This window comes from Onychomys torridus, chromosome 4 (assembly GCF_903995425.1).
Source record: "Onychomys torridus chromosome 4, mOncTor1.1, whole genome shotgun sequence".
Classification (NCBI taxonomy): domain Eukaryota; kingdom Metazoa; phylum Chordata; class Mammalia; order Rodentia; family Cricetidae; genus Onychomys; species Onychomys torridus.
Window position 1 is genome coordinate 68,485,054 of NC_050446.1, and position 22,384 is coordinate 68,507,437.

A 22,384-nucleotide genomic window follows, 5' to 3' on the forward strand; every position below is an offset into this window, starting at 1 on the left:
ACATCTGGAGGTAACTGTACATTTGGAGGTCAGAAGACAACTCTGAGGAGTCGCTTCTCTCCTACCTTGTGGGTTCTGGGGATTGAACTCAGGTCATCAGGCTTGGTAGCATGAGCCTTTTTACCTTTTGATCCATCTTGTCAGCACACATCTGTCTTGATTATGGTCCTATAAATATGGTTTAACTGCAGGCTTTGGAATACTTTATTTTGAGGAGACTACTATGCTGTGTCAGAAATTTTATTAGCCATCATCACAATGATGCCCATTAAGAACCAAGTATAGTTCTGAACACATGAGCTGTAATAACTTCCTTAACCTTCACAGCAGCCCTCTCTACTGGCTACTCTACTCTGCATCTTCCAAATAATGAAACAGAACCAGAGAGCTAAGTAATTTGGAAGATTACATAGTAAATGACAGGCCAAGATTAATACCCTTGCAACCTGACTCCAGAGCTCTTGCTCTTGACAAATATTAGATGCCCTGTAATAAATAAAAAGAATAAAGTAAATATAGAGAGACTGCATTTTAAAAAAGACTTATTTATTTATTATGTATACGGAAGAGGGTGCCAGATCACATTACAGATGGTTGTGAGCCACCATGTGGTTGCTGGGAATTGAACTCAGGATCTCTAGAAGAACAGTCAGTGCTCTTAACCTCTGAGCCATCTCTCTAGCTCTGAGACTGCATTTTATAGCATTTCACTTACTGCATTTTGCAGCTTTGTGTTCTTTACAGTTTCAAGCTCTGTGGCAGGTTCCTATCATGCAGGGATATAGGCACCATTTCCACAAGAGTGTGTTGTTCTCTCTCTCTCTCTCTCTCTCTCTCTCTCTCTCTCTCTGATTCCCTCAGTATGTCTAACTCCTTCATCATCACCACATAGTTTGTAGTGGTTTTGCTCAGATCTTTGATCTTACTGTGGTTTTGTTTGGGGCCATGACTAATGCCTATGTCAGACACTGGACTTTATACTTTAAGTGTTGTACATATTCTGAATGCTCAGTGAGCCATATCCCATCTCTCTCCCTCTCCTTGGGCCCCTCTGTTCTCTAAAACAGAACATTGAAATTAGGCAATTACTAACCCTACAGTGGCCTCTAAATGCAAGGGGAAAAATTGAGTTATACCACTTGAAATGAGAACCTAGAAATGCTTAATTTGGGGAGGAGGGCATGTCAAAACCTGAGAGAAGCCAAAAACAAGGTTTCTTCTTATCAACCAGGCGACTGTGAGTGTAAAGGAGACACCTTGAAGAAAGTGTTCTTGAGATGCTACTCAGATGACAGGAAGTGAAAGTGAGCTGGACATGGTAGCTCACACCCGTAATCCCCGTCCTTAGGAGGTTGATGTAGAAGGATTGTGAGTTCAAGGATAGCCTATGCTATCAAAACACATGTGGGGCAGAGGAGGCAGAGAGTTAACTCAGTGGCTAAGAGCGCTTGCTCTTGCAGAAGACCCAAGTTCAGTGCCAAGCACCCACACAGTGGCTCGCCATGTTAGAGGAGGTGGGTGGGCACAGTGTTTTTGTTGAGTTTATTTGCTCCCCCTGCTCTTCTGAGCAGTTCTGTGCTTCTTTAGGTATGGCCACTTTAAAAAGTGATCCAGTATCTTATGAGATCACCCCAACTATCCTAACAAGCAGATAAGATGGTATTATTTTGCCCACTTTGTAACTGATGAAATTGTGTCACTTGGCTGACTCCCGGTTGGAGGTCACACACCCCTGCTCTCAGGCATGTCTTCTTTCTGAGCCCCTTTCTTTCTCTCCTATGCCTCATGCTTAAGCCTATATGAAAATTGAAGTTGCTCATAAAAATCTGAGGCAGAAGGGGTGTTAAGGAAGTCAGTGGAAGCGGCTTAGCTTGGAGGAGACTGCGCAGGTGGCCTTGTCGGGCTGCAGTAGCCCGAGACTCGCTCAGTGTGCTCACACAGTGCCGCTTTCCCACTCCTTCTGTTTCAGTTGCTGCTTCCTTGACATGTAACCCTAGAGGTCGCTCAGATCTGTCCTCCTGCCGTGTAGTCCTGGTGATACATCCATCCCTTTACAGAACGAAAGGTGGACTCAACCTTAAGTGCACTGCACTGGCCCTCTGGTCTCTATTAGCGCCCACTCTGTGTGTAAGTGAAGCCTGTACTGCAGCAGACCCTGTCTTTGCCAAGCCTTTCTTGGTCATTGAAGATCTCATTGAAGAGCTGTTATGCTGAAGAACCTTGGATTGGTTTTGGTGATATGGCATATGGAGATAACTATGGAAAACAGCCCAAATACCCTATTTTTCCCCTGATTTAGAAGTAGGGCCTCTTCAGGAATTTATTTACTTCCACAAGGGATTCATATAGCATTTGAACTCTAAGCAGATGTGGATTTCTTTATCTCTCTAATCACAGCTGCCAGTGATGTATCCAGCTGCTGAGGAAAGCTTCTCTCTGATCCTCTCAGGCCATAAACAAGACCAATTTCCTACTGGACACTTGCTTCTAGGCATTTCAGTTCTGCAGCTCCCTATTTCCTGAAGACCAACTGCGAAGTTTATGTCTAGATGATCCTAAAATCTTTCCTTAAACACTTTTAATTCTGTCTCAGCTCCTTCCAGGAAACTTTGGAACACCTTCCAGAGTGTGTCAATTCCTGGTTTTAATCCGGAATGAGCAAAAGCTCTTGGAGGCAGAGCTCGGAAGGAAAAGATTTATTAACCCCTACCCCAATTAGATGCTGGGCCCCAATGCAGCCAAGCTGCACTATGCTGTTCTTCTGCAGATAATTTCCTTAAAGCGTCATTTTAGCATTAGCAGGAGGAGGCTAACCTTTAGTGAAGGAGGCTGGAGTTCCAACTCAGCATTTCTAAAATGAAGCCACCTGTAGAAACTTAGGGAGTTGACCCCTCCAGCAAGAAACATTTTCTTCCAGTTTTTATCGAGTACAGAGATTCAGTGTCATTTCTGCATGACTGAGTTCTGAATGATGCTAATTTTCCTGAGTCTGAGTTTCAGATAATCTCATGAACACTACAGTAAGCCTCTTGCTATCTGGGCAACTTTAGACTTTTGGAAGCAGAAAGATCTATTCAAATGTAAAAGACGTTTAAAATTCATCTCCTTGCTTTGGTATTTCTTTCAATGTGGAGAGATTAATCTGAATTTTCTGAGCCTGGAAAAGACTGAAATTCGTTTGAAGTTAATCTTTGTTTCTGTTTGGGAGTATCAGTCCCAAAGAGCTTTTTGTTCTGTTTCTTTCAATAAGAATGTTGCTAAGGGCTTTGTTCTTTACCAACAGAAATACATATTTGACATATTTTCAGTTGATAAAATAATGGTAGGTACATCTACTGTGAGGAAGTATCTATCAAGAGAAGTGTCATCATGACACAATTAATACCTGAAACAACTATTGTCATATACTGTTTACCAGACAGTGTGACTGTGAGACCCAAGAAACAGCTGACCAGGCTGACTTCAACTTCCAGAAATCCTTAAAGGCTGCACTGTCACTGCCCAGCATTTCCTTTCCTCCTCATTATTTCTCTTTTATTTTATCATCTATCTATCCATCTATCTATCTATCCATCTATCTATCCATCTATCTGTCTATCTATCTATCTATCTATCTATCTATCCATCCATCTACCATCTATCTATCTATCCATCTATCTATCCATCTATCCATCCATCCATCCATCCATCTATCTATTCATCTATCTATCCATCTATCCATCCATCTATCTATCTATCTATCTATCCATCCATCCATCTATCTATCATCTATCTATCTATTTATCCATCCATCTATCTATCTATCTATCCATCCATCCATCCATCCATCCACCCATCTATCTATCTATCTATCTATCTATCTATCTATCTATCTATCTATCTTTCTTTCTATCTATCTATTTATTTGTTTATTTATTTTGAGACAGAGTGATTGATGGTAACCTTTGTTGTCTGTTGAGATGAGGTCTCAAGTATCCCAGGCTGGCTTCAAATTTTCTATGAAGCCAAACATGACCATGAACTCCATCCAATCCTCCTGTCTCCACCTCCCAAGTGCTGGGATTACAGAGTTGGTAATGGTGTTAAGGAGAGAGATAGGCAAAGAGCATGACAGTGTTCTGGAGTTACACAGGTACAGAGGCTTAGGGAGGCTGAGGTGGCCAGACTTTGTAAACCAGAATAACATTGAGGAAGGTTGTTCAGGGATATGTGAATCTCTAGCTACAAACTTTGTACATTTTATGAGTTTAAAGAACCACCAGGAAATAGCAGGCCAGACATTCCAGTCAGATGGAAAGACCTCAAAATATGCCTGGTGTTTACTGGGTAAGAATCTCAGCAGCTTAAAAGCAGAGTATTAAGGGGTGGGGTGTAGCTCAGTGGTCTAGTACTTGCCTCACCTCCACAAGGCCCTAGGTTCAATTCCAGCTCTGAAAACCTAAAACCAGCAAAGCATTAATCTAACTTATAAGTAACTTAATTATATCCTTACCTTGTAATGGTTGGACTTGATGATCTTTTGACTTTACCATGCTGTGAAAGTGGTATGCTGTCAGTAGAAGCTATTTTGAGGAGCTGCTTGAGAGGCAGCTCAGTGGTGATGAGCACAGCATGTGTTACTCTAGAAGAGGATCTGAGTTCAATTATCAGCACCCATGTTAGGCAGCTCACAGCTGCCTCTAACTCCAGCTCCATTGCAATCCAAAGCTTCTGGCCTCCAAAGGCACATTGCCTTATATGCACATATCCCCACCACACACATATATACACATTAAAATAAAAAGGTATCAAAAAAATGGCGGAGACTAGTGTTAACCCACCTTTAATCTCTTTCTTTAAGTTAGGATCACTATTCAACCTGGGTTTTGTTGGCTGTTTTCTGAGAAAGGGTCTCTTGTAGGTCATCTTGCCTTGAACTCGGTAGGTAGCTAGCTGAGGATGACCTTGACTTTATGATCCTCCTGCCTCTGGCTCCTGAGTGATGATGGGATCCCAGGCATGTACCACCATGCATGTTGTTAAGCAGTGCTGAGGATCAAACCTAGGGTCTTGTGCCTGCTAGGCAAGCACTCTACCAACTTGAGCACATCCTCAGCCCAGGAAACCCTGAGGATTAGACTTGCTGAACTAAGCGGGTCACAAAAAGAACAAACACTGTGTGATACAGTTTCTTAGGTGATGCCCTGGCAAATAAGAATTTTGAAAGCGTGAGGACAGGAAATGATTCTTTTGGAAAATGGTAGAAAGTTCATGCTAACTGGGGCTTAACCTGTGAGAGAAACCTTCATTGCAGATTCAAAGGAAATAGTGCTGAATGCTTATTGTGTGTGAGCCAGAGAAAACTGTTTACATATATTCAGTTCATCGTCAAAGCAAACATGAGTCAGGATGATTACTACCCCTTTTCACGTTAAGAAACTGAAAGCCAGAGAATTAAAAGCACATGTCTCAAAGGTTTTAAAAATTAACTGATCATTAGTAGTAGTAGTACTTGTGTGTGTGTGTGTGTGTGTGTGTGTGTGTGTGTGTGTGTGTGTGTGCGCGCGCGCTGGGTGGAGATCAAAAGAAAACTTTGTGGAATCAGTTGTCTCTTTACCCGTTTGTGTAGATTCCAGGGTTCCATTTCAGACAAGTGCCACTGAACTATCTTGCTGGCTGGCTACAAAGCTTTCCAAGCAGCACAACTCATATTCACAAAGGCCATGTTTGTAACACTCTGCTGGACTTCCTGAATGCATGTGACCCAGTTATAAGGGCTTCATGCGTCCTAAAAAGAAATGCATGCTTTCTCCTGAAGTTAATGGAAACCTATCACAGACAAGTGTGGGAAAGAGTGCCAGGCAGTAAAGTAAGGCAGAAGGCAGAAACCAGGTAGGAAACAGAATGACTGTGGATCTGGAGAGCTATTTAAGGAGCCGTTTTGATAAGATATGCTGAGTGATTGTGTGTAAGAAAGAGGTAAGCCGAAGGGCGGTGGTGGCGCACACCTGTAATCCCAGCACTTGGGAGGCAGAGGCAGGTGGATCTCTGTGAGTTCGAGGCAAGCCTCATCTACAGAGCTAGTCCAGGACAGGCTCCAAAGCTACAGAGAAACCCTCTCTCGAAAAACAAAACAAACAAACAAACAAACAAAAGAGGTAAGGATAAATCCCAGGGGCTGGGGAGAAGATGGCTCAGAGGCTAAGAACACTGCTGTTCTTCCAGAGGACCTGAGTTCAGCTTCTAGTAGCCATATCAGGTGGCTCACAACCAATGTGACTCCAGCTCCAAAGGACCTGACACCTTCCTCCAGCCTCCACAGACGCTGCACTCATATATACAAACTCATACACAGACACACATACATAAAAATATGTCTTAGGAAAATGAATGAATTCCAGGATCTAAAATATTGCCAATTACCTCTTACGAAGTAGAGGCTAGCCTGGGCTACATGAGACCCAGTCTCAAGTTAAAAAAAAACATATATGTGTGTGTGTGTGTGTGTGTGTGTGTGTGTGTGTGTGTGTGTGTGTACATATATCTCCAATCTCTCTACATCTCCAATTTCCTTCCTTCCTTCCTTCTTGTCCCCACCCTCACTGTTCCTTCCTCCTGAGCTCACTGTGTCTTTGTCTTCATGGTCTCAGTGGAGTCAATCTGTGAACATTTGTTTATCACACTGTTTAGGTGGAAATTCTTATTCTCATGGAGTCTGTGGTCTTGAAATCAGAGACCTGTCAAAAATCCTACTTTTAAACTTTAAACTCTAGGAATCAGAGAATTTTCAACATCTAATTACTTGGTTTTTAAAAATATGCTAAGTTTTCTAAAATACCCGCCCTCATGTTGGGTGACTTGGAGGGAAGTGTAGCTGGAGAGGTTCAGCCAGAGCTCTGGCCTGACTTCCCTTCTTAACTGCTCTTCCCTGGTGGCCCAGAAGGCAAACAACTTCCTGCGCTCCTGCTCACCAGTTCCCCTTTTCTTTACTTTTCAAGTTTCCTTTTTCACTTTCATTTCTTCAGAAATTTTTCCCTAGGAAAAAACATTGACAATGTCTGTCCCCTCAGATTTTCACCTCCTGCCTTCAGTAGCTCAGCCTTCCCTGCTTAGTTCTTTGGGTCTGTCCCGCACATCACACAAACATTCCTGGAATGCTCTATGTCACCAGCTCCTCCCACTCAAACCTCCTCACCCTCAGTTCTCGAAACCCTGGGGTTGCTCACCTCTCTTACCCTTTCAGGGCCTTCCCTGTGCCAACCGTCCTCCTCTAAATGAGTCTCCTCCACAATTCCTTTTCTTAGGTGTGTGTGTGTGTGTGTGTGTGTGTGTGTGTGTGTGTGTGTGTGTGTACATAAATACATGTGTGGTGGTTTGAAAGAAAATGGCCCCCAGAGGGAGTGGCACTGTTAGGGGGTGTGGCCTTGTTGGAGGAAGTGTGTCACTGTGGGGGCCAGCTTGGAAGTCTCTTTTTCTCAAGCTTCCCTCAGTATGACAGTCAGTCGACTTCCTGTTGCCTCTGAGTCAGCTCCAGCACCACATCTGCCTGCATGCCTTCATGCTCCCTGCCATGATCATAATGGACTGAACCTCTGAAACTGTAAGTGAGCCACCTCAATTAAATGTTTTCTTTATAAGCACTGCCCGTGGTCATGCATCTCTTCACAGCAACAGTAAACTCTTAACTAAGACATATGGTTTCTCAAGACAGGGTTCTCTGTGTAGCCCTAGCTGTCCTGGACTCTCTGTAGAAGACCAGGCTATCCTTGAATTTAGAGATCTGCCCGCCTCTGCTGAGATTAAAGACATGAATCAGCACACCTGGCCATTCTATATGTTTTAAATTTTTCTACATTTATTTATTTGTTTGTATGTTTATGGTATGTGTGTGTGCGCACATGTATGTGTGTATGCATGTAGATGTACATATCATACTCGTGCATGCCATGGTACATGTATGGAAATCACATATGGATTCTATGGATTAAACTCAGGTCATTGGGCTTAGTAGAAACGTCTTTACCCAGAGTCATGTTATCAGTCCTTTGTGTCTCTCTCTCTCTCTCTCTCTCTCTCTCTCTCTCTATATATATATATATATATATATATATATATATATATATATATAAATATATATATATATATATATATATATATATATATATAATGAAGATTTATTTATTTATTATGTATACAGTGTTCTGCCTACATGCATGCTTGCTGGGAATTGAACTCAGGACCTCTGGAAGAATAGCCAGTGCTCTTAACCACTGAGCCATCTCTCCAGCCCCCATATATATTTTTAAAGATTTATTTTTATTTATATGTATGTTGTGTTTCAGTGTGACTATGTGCTTGCTATGTGAGTGTGTATATTCATGTTGTGTGTACATGTGTGCACAAGCTCTTGGAAGCCAGAAGAGGGTGTCAGATCCCCTGGAACTAGACTTACAGGCAGTTATGAGCCACCCTTGTGGGTGGTAGGAACCAAACTCATGTCCTCTAGAACCAAACTCTTAAGCTCTGAGCCATCTCTCCAGCTTCCCCACATGTATTTTTTCCTCATAATCTCATCATCTTCTATGATTCCTGAAAATGTATTTATTTGAGTGACACTGTTTAATGTCTATCTCCCTTATTAGATTATAAGATTTGAGGGCAAGACCCTTATTCATTTTGCCAGTAATTATATCCATACCTCCCAATGTAGGTAAGTGGTTTCTTTCTTTCTTTCTTTCTCTCTCTCTCTCTTTCTTTCTTTCTTTCTTTCTTCCTTCCTTCCTTCCTTCCTTCCTTCCTTTCCCTTTCTTTCCCTTTCCTCTCCTCTCCTCTCCTCTCCTCTCTTCTCCTCTTTTCTTTTCGGAAGGGGATGGGTTTCAAGACAGGGTTTCTCTGTGTAACAACTGTCCTGGAACTTGGTTTGTAGATTGGCTATAGAAATTTGTTTCTCCTTAACTTTTCTATATCATATAGGAGCTTTTTGCTTTTTTTTTTTTTTTTTTAAGACAGGGTCTTACTATGTATCTTTGACTAGCATGGTGATGTGAAACTATACTCCCAGGTACTTAGAGCAAGGTAAGAGGAACTTTTGACCCCAGGAGTTCAAGGCCAGTTGAGGCAAGATAGTGAGACCCTGTCTCAGAATCAAAGAATGTAACCATGGTTACGACTTATGTACTAACCTTATGGGGACATTGAAGTTCATGTTCTAAGAGCTCACTAACAGCTAGTACTGTACTTAAGTACCTTTGAGTTGTACTGTAACTATAGTTAAGTACTACTGAATTAAAGTAGTTTTCAGTGCCTATTGGTACATTCCCAGTGGTTTGAATGATTTAGTTCCTTAACTGTATGCAAACCTTAAAAATTAGTGCAAAGAAACTCCTTTTTTCTTTTCTTCTCTTTTTTTTTCCTTAGACAGGATCTCTCTTTGTGAATGGGACTCTACCTATATAGACCAGGCTGGCCTCCAGTACACAGAGATCCTCCTGCCTCTGCCTTCTGAGTGTTAGTACTACAGGCGTGTGCCAGTACACCCTTCTTCGTTAGTATTCTGAAAGACATGACAAACTCGTGGCTGTCCAACTGTGCGTGCCTTGGCCTGCAGATACCTTCCCTTGGCTTGCAGTGTTAAAATGCTTTTTAAAAATTAGATGCCAGCATTACACATAAAAATCTCAAGTACAACTTCACTTGAAAAATGGAAAACCCTCCTAACACCATGCCCACATTCCTTCAGGGGGACAGATCATTAGGGTGGAGCTGCAGCTGCTCCGGTTCCACAGGGCGTGTGGCCTCAGACTTACCACACCCCCAGCTGCCCTGCTTCACCTGCTCATGCTTCCTGCCAGGCCCCTGAGTTTGCTACTGTTGCTAAAGCTTTTCGGCCTGCATAATCTCTAAAGGCAGAGTTACACTCTCAGTTCTGAAGATGAGGAGCCAGGAGTTATTTCTCCACTAGAATCTCATCCCTTTTTCTTCTTGTTATTATGAGGTCTTATAAAGCATTGTCATTAAAAGAGATCTTAGAAATAACTGTGTTGAGTCTAGGACTAAGTACTTTTTAAACATTGGAGGAGAGTGCGCACGTGTATGAGGAAGTGTGCATGCATGCTTGTGTGTATGTGTGTGGAAGTCAGGGGACAGACCTCAGTGTTGTTGCTCAGGCACCTTTTGTTTCAGACTTTAGTCTGGAAGTTCACCAAGTAGGCTAGGCTTGCTGGCCAGTGAGCGCCAGGATGCACCTGGCTCCCCCTCCTCTCAGCATTGCCCAGATTGCAAGTGCATGCCATGTGCCTGGTTTTTTGTTTTGTTTTGTTTTAATGTGGGTTCTGGGGATTCAGACTCGGGTCCTCACACTTGTAAAGGACCCACTGAGCCACCTCAGCTCTTATTTTTCTTCTTTTATTTTTCTTCTTCTTCTTTTTTTTTTCCCCGAGACAGGGTTTCTTTGTGTAGCTTTGCGCCTTTCCTGGAACTCAGTTGGTAGACCAGGCTGGCCTTGAACTCACAGAGATCCACCTGCCTCTGCCTCTTGAGTTCTGGGATTACAGGTGTGCGCCACCACCGCCCGGCTTTTTTTATTTATTTATGTATTTATTTTTAAATACTTATTTATTATGTATACAGTGTTCTGCCTGCATATATGCTTGCAGGCCAGAAAAGGGCACCAGATTTCATTACAGATGGTTGTGAGCCACTATGTGGTTGCTGGGAATTGAACTCAGGACCTCCAGAAGAGCAGCCAATGCTCTTAACCTCTGAGCCATCTCTCCAGCCCTATTTTTCTTCTTTTTAAGACTTATTTTTGTTTTATTTATGAGTGTGTGTCTGTATGCTACATGTGTGGGAGTGCCTGTGGGGTCCCGAAGAGGACACCAGGTCCTCTAGAGCTGGGGCTATAAGAGGTTATGAGCTTCCTGACATGGGTACTGCCTGAACTTGTGTCTTGTGGAAGAGCAGCAAGTGCTCTTAACCACTGCACCATCTCTCCAGATCCAAGTTTTTCTTTTTGCTGTGGCCAAACATGTATAATATTTGTCTCTCTATCGCTTTGTGCCTAGCTCTGTGGCATTGAGCATATTCTCACTGTTTTGTCATCACCATCCAACTCCAGAACTCTTGCCATCTGAGAAACTGAAACTGCACTCATTAAACAGTGACTTCGTTTCCCCTCCCAGTCCCTGGGACCCACCTTTATACTTAGTTCCAACCTATTTGACTGTCCTAGTATTGTACAGTTGCCCTTTTATGGCTGGGTTGTTGGTTGTTTGTTTTATTTTCATTTAGCCTTATGGTTCCAAACTCACTTATGCTGGGTTTTTTTTTTTTTTTTTTCCCTCTCCAAGACAGGGTTTCTCTGTGTAGCTTTGGAACCTGTCCTGGATCTCACTCTGTAGCCCAGGCTGGCCTCGAACTCACAGAGATCCGCCTGGCTCTGCCTCCCAAGTGCTGGAATTAAAGGTGTGCACCACCACCGCCTGGCTTCACTTATATTTTAACGTATTTCAGAATTTAACTATTTTGATGGCTGAACAGTACTCCACTGTAGACAAGCACCATATTTTGTTTATCTGTGGTCTCAGTTAACAAACACTTAGGTTACTTCTGCATTTTCACCAATGTGGGCAGTACTAAGCACGGGTACACAGATACCTTGAGTCCTTGCTTTCTGTTCTTCTGGGTATATATTACTAAATTACTGCTTAATTTTGGTAATAGTAATTATTTTGAGTAGCTGCTTTACTGGTTTCTGCAGAGGCTGCACCATTTTATATCCTCACCAGCAATGCAAGAGTCTCCAGTTTGTTTATATCCTTACTAATGATTATTTTCTGTTCTGTTGATGAGTGTGATGTGTGCATGGGGTGTGTGCACGTATTCTGTTTGTAAGTGTGATGTGAGCACGGGGGCAGGAGGTGTTCACATGTGTACACGTAGGTAGAGGCCAGAGGTCAATTGCTGTCCGTGATGCATTTATCTTAGTCTGTGTGGACCAGTGTCTTACTTGCATGTGTTTGTACCTCATTGATCTGAACGTCATCCACATGCTGAGTAAAAATGGCAAAGGCAAGCGTCCTGCCCTATTGCTAACCTTAGAGGAAAGGCTTTCCAGGATCTGCTTGTAGGATAAAAGCACATCAAGGAAACTGTAGCTCATGCATACAAACTGCCTCAAACCCTGGTAGATTTGTGTTTAACATTCTGGTTTCCATTCTAACCTTTTTGTTTATTACTTGATAATCCAGATGTTTAAAAAGTGGTAATACATTTATTTTTTTGTGTCAAAGTTGAATTGCTCACATTCCTCAGTGAAGAAGAATGGTCACTTTGGGTAAAACAATGAATGATTTTTTTTCAGCTAGCTAAAAAACTTTATTGTTTGGGGGCTGGGAAATGGCTCATTCAGTAAAAGGCTTGCTGTGTCTGAGTTCAATCCCCACACCAGTGTAAAATGCTGGAAGTGGTATGCATTTGTAATCCCTGTGCTGGGGAGGCAGAGACCAGGGGATCCCTGGGGCTCACTGGCTAGGCAGCCTGAGTCAGGGAACTCCAGCCCCAGTGAAAGAGCCTGTCTCAGAAATCAAGGTGGAGGGTTTCCAAGGTTGACCTCTGGCCTACATACACATGCATACATACATGTACATGCATCTGTACACACTTGCATATATACACACACAAACACTTAATGTTTTAAAGAAAAATAAAGGTGTCACTGTCTATTTTTCTCTCCTCCTCCTTCATTGTCATCCCTGGGTGGTGCTTGGGATCAAACTCAGAACCTTTCTTTCACATGCCAGGCAAATTATTTCACCCTGAGCTACACACACCTCCAGCCAAAAAGTCAAAGGATCATAGAGGGCCATGTATGAGCTGCAGGCTCCTGTGGACTGAGTTGTGTCCCTTTAAAAAAAAAAAAAAAAACTCCTGATGTGAAGTCCAAGCTCTTTGTAGTTAGTTATAGCCTAGTAATAGCAGGCAGCCAGCTGAGGTCACAACTATGGGTCTAATCTGCTAGGATCAGTGTCTTTGTCTGCTCCTGCCCACTCCTCCTCTCCTCCTCTGCTGTGTGAGGACAGAAAAGTCTACAGGCCAGGGAGAGATGCTTTACAAGACACCAGCTTTGCTGACACTTGGATCTTAGATGTCTAGTCCACATAGACCATGAAGAAAATGTATTGCCAGTTTGAAGCCTCCAGTCTCCGGGATTCTTATGGTAAGTTGTGCCCACTAATCAGCATGGCACATACTTTTCCTCATAGTTTCGGAAAGTTATATTGTTTCTCATATAGAGTCCAAACCCTGTTTTGATACATCACCAACATTTTATCCAAAGCTGTTAGTATGATAACATGTGTCTCTGCCTTATCAAATTGTACATGGTAAGCCTATATTTCATGGGTTTGCTTTAAGATAGAAATATAGCCAGGCATGGTGACACATGCCTGTAATCCCAGCATATGAGAGGCAAAGGAAGAAACTGAGTTCACAGCCAGCCTGGTCTACATAGCAACTTCTGGGTCACCCAGGACAATAGAGAGAGACTCTGTCTAAAAAAAGAAAGACATAAATAATAGTAACTTCTTATTTGATTTGATTCTTATTCTCACCCCTGCCTTATGTCAGTCAGAAAACTTCAGTAACAGCAGGATGGACTCTGGGAGCTGAGGCTTCAGCTCAGTGTCTTAGCGCTTGCCCAGAACAAGGACCTAGGTTGGGTGTGTGGGTGGGAAAGAAAAACCAACCAAACAAAAACTTCCTACAAGGAGGAATTCTAGTTGTCATGGTGACTTGTGCCTGTCATCCCAGCTCTCAAGAGGCAGAGACAGAAGGATGCACTGCACACTGAAGGCCAGTGTGGGCCCATATTCAGGCCAACCAAAGCTACGTGATGGACTCTTGTCTCAATAGGAAGGGAGGGAAGAAGGAAGGAAGTTGGTTCTAATGCAGTTACTGGTGTAAATCTGCTGCAAATGACTGTGGAAGGCCTGTAGCTTAAAGGTTTACCCTAGAGTGGACAGTCTCTATCGATTATGGTGACATTGTCTGATAGTATTGGGAAAATCCTTGTGCAGTATTAACTGTTCATGCTGATCTACTTGACTTTGAAAGTTTTGTGTTTAATATAATACTCTATTTAGTTTTTTAAACTATGGCATTTACAGTCACAAATGTGACTATATTTTTACTAGTTGTTAGTATCTTGACATTTAGATAGTTCTATTTTGTAATTTCCAAGCATTTTATACAATAATATATCTCCTTTGTGTTTGCTTCCATAACTGGATCCTCCGGAAACAAGACAGAGCCAGGCACGAGGATTTTGTATAACCGTGTCCTTTGTGCCATTGTAGCCCTGGATGAAAAGGAAGAGAGCTTGGGGTGTGACTCCGTGGGAGAGCACTTGCCTAGGTCTGGGAGGTCCTGGATTTGATTCTAGCATCACAGACATAGAGTAAAACAAACAAACAAAACAGAGAGCAGTTAAAGACTTCCAAATCTGAGACATATTTACAATTTCAAATATGTAGATTTGTAGCTCAGAAGAAGCTCCATAACCAGTTGCCCCGTGAATGCTGGCTGGCAGTGTCTAGAGATTCAATTTACTCTGCAGTCTACTGAGTGTGCACTTACACTTCTTGAATCACTCGGATGGTAGTTTCTACCTCCACCAAGCTAAAGTAAGATTTAGTCATTTATCGGGGCCACACACTCTTAGACAAGTGCTCTCCCACTGAGCCGTATTTCCAGCCATGTCAGTCTTACAGATTTTAAAGAAAGTTGTGGTTGTTTGTTTGTTTGTTTGAGGCAGGGTCTCTCTACATAGTCCTGGCTCTTTAGGGACTCACTGTGTAGACCCAGCTGGCCTCAAACTCACAGAGATTCACCTGCCTCTGCTTCAGAAGTGCTGGGATTAAAGGTGCACACCACCAAACCCGGTTAAGAAAGGTGTGTTTTTAATAAGAATTGAAGTTAAATCTTGATAGAACCTTAAAGGTGCCTCTGAAAAACTACAGGACCTGTAGAGGGAATATAGTATGAAAACAAATCTACTTCAACCCTAAGTATAGATATTAAAAATTGAGGCCAAGTTCTCCCAGTTAGGTATCAATAGACTCAAGTCTAAATTTGGCTTTTCTGACTGTCAGCCCAGTGCCCTTATCAGTATCATGCCACTGCTAGATGGTCTTCAATACATGTTGTGCCTTTTAGGCTCTGAGATGACTATATCATTTTCTAGCCCAACATGTAATCATGGGAGTTAAGGCATAAGAATGCATTTCATTGCTTCTGACGGTCTGTCTGCCATTTATGCAGACAAAGGAAGAGCAAATTTAGCTACTATAGAGTTTACAGCTTATTTTTAAAGACAAGAGTCTCAGGTATCCTGTGCTAGACTCAGACTTGCTATGTAGCTGAGGCTAGCCTTGATCCCCTGATCCTCCTGCCTTTACCTTAGTTCTTTATTTTTAGTTCCATTTTCCTTGTCTTCAATAGAAAAAACAAAACAAATCATTACTCTCTTTCCTTTTGAATCTTGATTCTTAGTGTAGAAGGGAGTACAGTACTTGCTTCCCTGTTAAATTTCATGTTGAAGGATGTAGGATGCAGATCCAGAAAGCTAAAGTACATGCAACCAAGAGTTTTTAAAACATTAGGGTGGGCTGTCATTTTTAACATTCTGTGCTGTTTAGCCTACCTCTACAGTAGATCTACCCAAAGTTAAGTGGTCCCTCTTAGGCCTTTGAAGTCTGTTGTTCTCTCTCATGGTTCTGTTAGAAAGAAAAGTAAATGACTAAATTGAGTTTATCCACTATGAATCAAAATAAAACCAACTTAGGTTAAAGTTGTCAATTTAATAAACCATACTCAAATTTGATTGTTTTGGTGGGTTTTAAGCTGGAAGTATATAAAAGCAAATATAAATAGTGTTGAAAATTTAATCTCTTCCAGTTTTATTTTACTTGGCATTAAAACATGTTCTTCATGCCCACTGCCACCACCTGACCCTAATTTACAGCCCTTCTTTAGAACTCTAATTACACATCTTGGGTTGTTAAAAAGACAGATTCCTTGATCCCGTCTCAGTGAGTCTTGGGTTTCATCATTTCACGAGCTCTTCAGGTGGTGGTCAGCATCACTGAGGTTGGGGACATGGAGTGCCTTTCACCTTGTTTTCTTTGCTCCAGTCCTAACACAGAAGTGTTTTCAACCTTTAGCTCACTTAGAGGGTGTTTTAAAATCCTGACACCCAGGCCCCACCCCACACCAAGTTAAAGCTGGCCCAGGCATTTTCAACACTCTGCACAACTGTGATGCTCATTGAAGTTTGAGAACTGGGTTGGAGAGATGGCTCAGCTTGCTGCCTTTGCAGAGGACTTGAGTACGGTTTCCAGCTCCCACACAGTGGCTTAGTTCCAGGGGATCCGAGAGACCCTCTTATGACCTCTGCAGGCACCAAGTACAGGCATGGTACATATACATACATGCAGTCAAAATTCTTACACATAGTAAATAAATAAACCCTTTAAAAATGTAAAGAGCTTGAGAACTACTGAAAGACTTTATTTTCATTTCATTTAAAATTTTTGTTATTGCTGCTGTTTTTATTTTTTTATTTTTATTTTTTATTTTTAGACAGGGTAGGGGCTCACTCTATATACCAGACTGGTCTCAAAATCAAAATTCACCTGTCTCCATCTCCTTAGAGCTGGGATTATAGACATGTGCCATCATACCATGCAACAAAAACAGTTGTTTTTTTTTTTTCTGTTTTTGTCTCTCTATGTGGCCTTGGCTATCCTGGAGCTTGCAATGTCCTGGCCTTGAATTCAGGGATCCTCCTGTCTTTTCCTCTCCGGTGCTGGGATTAAAGGTGTGTGCCACTATGCGTGGCTTTATTTTTGCATTTTTTAGACAGGGTCCTGCTTTTTAGTCTAGACTGGCATTGAGCTGGTGGTCTCCTGGCCTCTGTTGCCTGTATGCTGAGACTATTGATGTGCATCATTGCACCTGACCTGCACAAGACCTCTTTTAAGTGTAATTCTCTCAAGCAAGCTCTCCATTGCCACTCCAGAACATCAGTAGTTATGCACTGCCTGCTGAAGAAATGGGAATCCTGTATCTACCTTTGTGGCCTCTCACAATCCTCGTGAGATCACTGACTATCTTTACACACTTCTGTGGTTGTCCCCTTGCCCACCTTTTAAAATCCTGTTCCCTCTAGGTGAAACTCTGCCCTCTCCTGCCATACTCCTGCTCACATTTAAGCAGTTTCAGCTTGAGAGTGCCTTTAGAAAGTTCTTCAGCACCTCAGTTCCCTGCACGGCCTCACACCAGCCCGTTAAAAGTGACCCCTCTGCTGGTACTCCTTCCACCATACGTTACATTTAGTGACTGGCAAACAAATATCTCTGACCTAAAATACAGGGTTAAAGATAAAAACGTTGTGATATCTTTCCCATATTCCCATCTCAGCTATATATTTGGTTTTTCATTGTTTGTTTTACAAATTGCTTTATTCCTTTTTTTTCAGATTTTGTGTCTGTGATATGGGATGAGTGGACAGCATGTGTGTGGAGGTCAAAGGACAACTTGGAGAAGGGAGTTCTCTCCTTCCACCATGACATCTCAAGAATTAGACTCAGGTCCTCAGGCCCGGCAGAAAGTGCCTTTACCGGCTTAGTAGCCTTGTCAAGGGCCCCTAGGCTGTAGCTTTGTAATATCAAGTTGCACCCCACTTTGACCTGTGGGAGGCACTAACGAGGACTTGAGAGGCAAATGGCCTTATATTAAAGTGTCTTTTCATTAGATACAGCAGTTTGTGTGACCAACCTTGGCTTCCCGTCTGCAAAATAGAGAATATACTACGTCAGCATTGGGAAAGTTTATTTGGATAATGGACTGACGCGCTTAGTAATCCCAGCACACAGTGCTCCTCTGTCAGGTTCTGTTGCTTTTGTCCTTGTGGTGATTATCACTGCTAGCTCCCATGAGCTCTGAGACTGCGCATTTTATTTCTGAGTCCCCCATTCTGTGCCTTGCTTAGTGTATGTGCTCAGTAAATGCTGAGTGTGTAAATTAATGAATGCCTGCTGTACATATTTATTTATAGTCCATTTCCAATTAGTTCAGTTTGTCTTAGAAGGAGCAGTTCAAATTTAATTTCACCGTCAAATATAGACAGAAAGTGGTGTTTTTACCAGAAATAGTTACTATCATCTTTAAGTGGCCAGATCCCCAGTCCAACCAAAAGACAGTGACCTCCTCTTCTGTCAGGAAATGGCTAAGGGCCTCATGAGCTGTTTGCTGTTTGTTTGTTCCTGTGATAAACATGCCCTGACTTGGGCAGAGGAAAGCACGCATTCCCCTGCAGGCAGGCTGGGGTTGGGGAGCTAGCTGCATGTAGCAGCAGCCTGGGAGAAATCCCCTGCTTCTTGGGAGAGGTTCCTACAGGGATTCAGCTAAGCCCATTTGGAGTTTTGCTGAGCTATTTACCAAGATGAAGGGACTGGGAGTGGCTGGTCTGAGATTCCTCCTGGGAAGTCACTTGAAGAATCTCCTGCATTTCCTCGCCTTCATCTTTGGTCTCTGGCTTTGGAGCAAGGGTGCCTCAGTCGCACCCAGTTGGCTGCAGTTCCCAGCACACTGAATTCTTTGAAGCCGCCTGTGGAAGCCAAGGATTCCTGCTCTGTTCCTCCCCCTGCCCTGATCTTAAAAACACGTCTGGAACGTTCATGTGTGGTAGAGATGGAAGGGAAGAGGGAGGAGAGAGGATGAGTGAAAGAAGCTGGCAGGTTGTGAGCTACTTTTCTGGACTTACAGGAACTAGGACTTTCAGGCTTCAGACTATTTACCTTTTCTCAAAAAACACCTGATATGACAGATTTTATGTGAATAAATTACACAAAGAAGGCTCTGCCATCACCACTGGCATTTAAGTAAGAGGCTGTTCGAGTGAGTGGGACTGACCCTGGGAATTTCTGACTTGCTTTGTCTCGAGCAGGAGGAACTAAGGGTGGACTCGCGGACAGAATGCTCAGGGAAGTGTCCAGAATGTCCAAGAGCCCTGGGTGGGCTAGTGCTTCGCAGTGACTGGCTGGGGATAGATAGCTCAGTGGCAGAGGGCTCACCTAGACTGTGCCCCTCAACAACAAACAAAAACACTACCAGGTGACTATCTTTTCAAATAGATGGATGAACAAATGCACTTAACCATGTTGTAATTATAATAATTTGGTAGTTACAGAATTAGTAGTCTAAAAAGTAAATAATTCCAATTTTTTACAAACTCATTTTCCAGGATAATTGGTTAATAATTCCTCAGAAATACATCTTTACCCTTTTTTTAAAACTTTCTTTTTATTTATTCTTTGTGTCTTTTACAACATGCCTCCTGATCTTACCCATCTCCCCCCACCAAAATAAAACAAAATAAAATTTAAGAGAAAAAGGAAAAAAGAAGGAAGGGGAAAATCTCACCATGGAAGCTGCAGTGTGACATAGTGAGTCACACTGTGAACCCCTTTGTCCATCCATTTTTTCACACAGGTGTTCATCTCAAAGAATCATTGGTCTGGTTCGAGGCCCCTGGTCTCTGTCTGCTACACCATTGACACTAAGCCTTCACTGGGACTCTTCCTGGACATCCCGTTGCTGCCCTGTGTCATGGAGATCCTGCAGCTGTGGGTCCTTAGGACCAACACACCCCTACCCCATGCTCCAGCAGATCACAGATGGGGGTGGATGTTGGCGTGTACCAACATATAACCCTGGTTCTAGGCCTGGTAGTTGAAGGGCTGGTCAACCTGCCAGCTCTCCCCTGCTCTCACCACCAGGGTGAGCTCTTCAGCATTGCCCTGGCTAGTTCACCCCTTGCTGTGATGGGCAATGGGTGGGGCCATTCTCCTGCTCTCACACCCAGTGTGGCTCTCTCTCACCTCCACCTTCAGGGCCAGCTCTGCTGTGTTGCCCAGGCACATCTACTTGCACACCACTGTGCTCCCCATCATGATGGTAATAAACTGAACCTCTGAAACTGTAAGCGAGCCACCCCAGTTAAATGTTTCCTTTATAAGAGTCGCCGTGGTCATGAGTCTCTTCACAGCAATAAAAACCCTAACCAAGACAGAGGTCTGTGCCTATAAAGCACTTAGGAAGTGAAGGTAAGAAGATCACAAGTTCAAGGATAGCCTGGGCTACAGAGTGAGTAAAAGGCTAGCTCAGGCAGTGAGACCCTATATCAGGAGACCATAAAAGAAAGGAAAAGGAAAGGAAGAAAGAAAAAGAGAAAAGTTTAGTGTCCAAGATTCTTATAGCCCTGTTGAGAAGACAGCCAGGACATGGCACAGTCTAATGTAAGCTAGTGCCATGCTGTGTGGCTGAGAGGTCAGCAAGACACCTGGCAGAGGAAAGGTCCTGCACACACTCTCTCTAAAGAATTCAAGTCTAGCCTGGGCTACACAAGGCTCCATCTCCAAACAAAAGAAGCCCTGAAAGTAGAAGTGTCATCTGTTCTATCTGCAGCTACACATGTAGTACACAGGGAGCAGAGGAAAGGCAAAACCCACCCGCGATGCCTGCACACCATGCCCATTCACAGTGGCCAAGGGGAGGAGGAAGCAGGGTAGGTGGTGCCAGCTTTCGAGTCAGTGAAGAAAACTGGTATGCACACACAGTGGAGTAGTACTTGGCTGGAAAGAAAGGATGACGTTACTTCATTTGCAGGACGATGATGAAGCTGGAGCCCCTGGGGTTAAGTAAATAAGCCAGAGTCAGGATGAGAAGTGTTAAATGCTTTCTTCCATATGTGGAATCTAGAGTTCTACTGAAGCCCTAGAAGTAGAAAGGACTATTCATTCGGGAAGAGGAAGGAAATAAATGGGGGATGTGAGAAAGAGTAATGGGGGTCGCTGTAATCAAGGTATGGCATACAAGAGAGAAAACATCCCAGGGAAGCCCAGGAAGCTCAGGTTAGACCATGGAAGATGGGCAGGACTTATCTAGGAGAGGCAGCATGGACACTGAAATTGTACTTGTGTTTGAAAAGGCAGAGGAAATTGGCTCACTTACAATAATAAGCAAATGTGGTTTGTGGTGGAGAAACTTGCTCTGTTACCAGGTTGACATAAGATACCTTTATTTTGATATTCTTCAAAAACTTAAGTTTTCTACATAGTGACTCTGAAGTGATGTAAAAACTATGGTTGTTATTAACATTTCATTATTTAGTATATTGAGGGTGAAAGCCTTTACCCATGAGCTGTCATATCTGCCATCTCAAGTCAGCCAGTGGTTTTTGTTTTGTTTAATAGTTTCTTGACTTGTGGTTAATATCTCTCTATGCTTTATGCCTATTAGAACAATCTAAAGCAGGGCAGGAGAGCAAGGAGGGGCAAATACTTATTTAAAAAATGCATTAAGGCTGGGTACAGTAACACAGACCCTTAATCCCAGGACTTAGATGGATCCCTATGAGTTTGAGGCAAACTTGCTCTATATTATGAGTTCCAGGCCAGCTAGGGCTACATAGTGAGACCCTGTCTCAAAACTAAATGATGACTAAAAACATACATTAAAATTGCAACTTTTCAAGCAATGGACTCAGGCCTCACTTCTCCTAGTACATTTATAGTACACACCCGTACTGCACTCAAGTAAACTGTTGGGCAAACAAGTCCTATGGAGAAGCATATGTTTAAAGTCATAAAGCTTTTGGTTTTAAGTCTGTGTAGTAAAGTTCTTTCATGTTCAAAGCACTGTGCTGAATGAAAGGCATGCACAGAACCCATTCACTCATTTGTCCATTCATTCAGCAGAGCTGTAGAGCATCCTCTGGGCCAGATCTTGCTGTAGGTGCTGATGTAAAAAAGGATGTGGAGAATATAATTGTTTACACAGAGTTCACAGTCTAGTTGAAAAGAAAGCACCATGTAAATAATTACAGGCCGTTGGCAACAGTAAAAATGAGACGTGTTTGCTTGCTCTCCCTGTAGCCACAATAAGATTATTATAGAGGAGGAAAATGGATATAAAGGCAAAAGGAAAAGAAAGCAAGGGAGGACATGATGTTAAGGAGATTGTAGAAGGTGGGCAACAGATGGCGCAGGACTGACGGAGGTGACTTAAGAGACGAGAGGTGGCTCAGTGGTTAGAGTGCTAGCTGCTCTTGCAGAGGACTGGGATTTGGTTCCCAGCATTGGGCAGCTTATAGCTACCTATAATTCCAGCTCCAGGGAACCCAACCCCCTCTTCTGTACTCCAAAGGCACCTGTGCACTCATGCGTGTACACACACACACACACACACACACACACACACACACACACACACACAATCTTTTTTAAAAAATTAGATGGCTTTAATCTCCCCACAGAATCAGAGTGTCTGCTGAGTTAGGGTTAGA

The 22,384-nt window shown here is 42.9% G+C and overlaps 1 protein-coding gene across 3 annotated transcripts in view; it reads left to right on the forward strand.

The window, feature by feature from the left end:
* The window catches only part of C4H11orf49 (chromosome 4 C11orf49 homolog), a 163,529-nt gene that overhangs the window by 63,744 nt on the left and 77,401 nt on the right, over positions 1-22,384 (forward strand). The window lies entirely within an intron of this gene.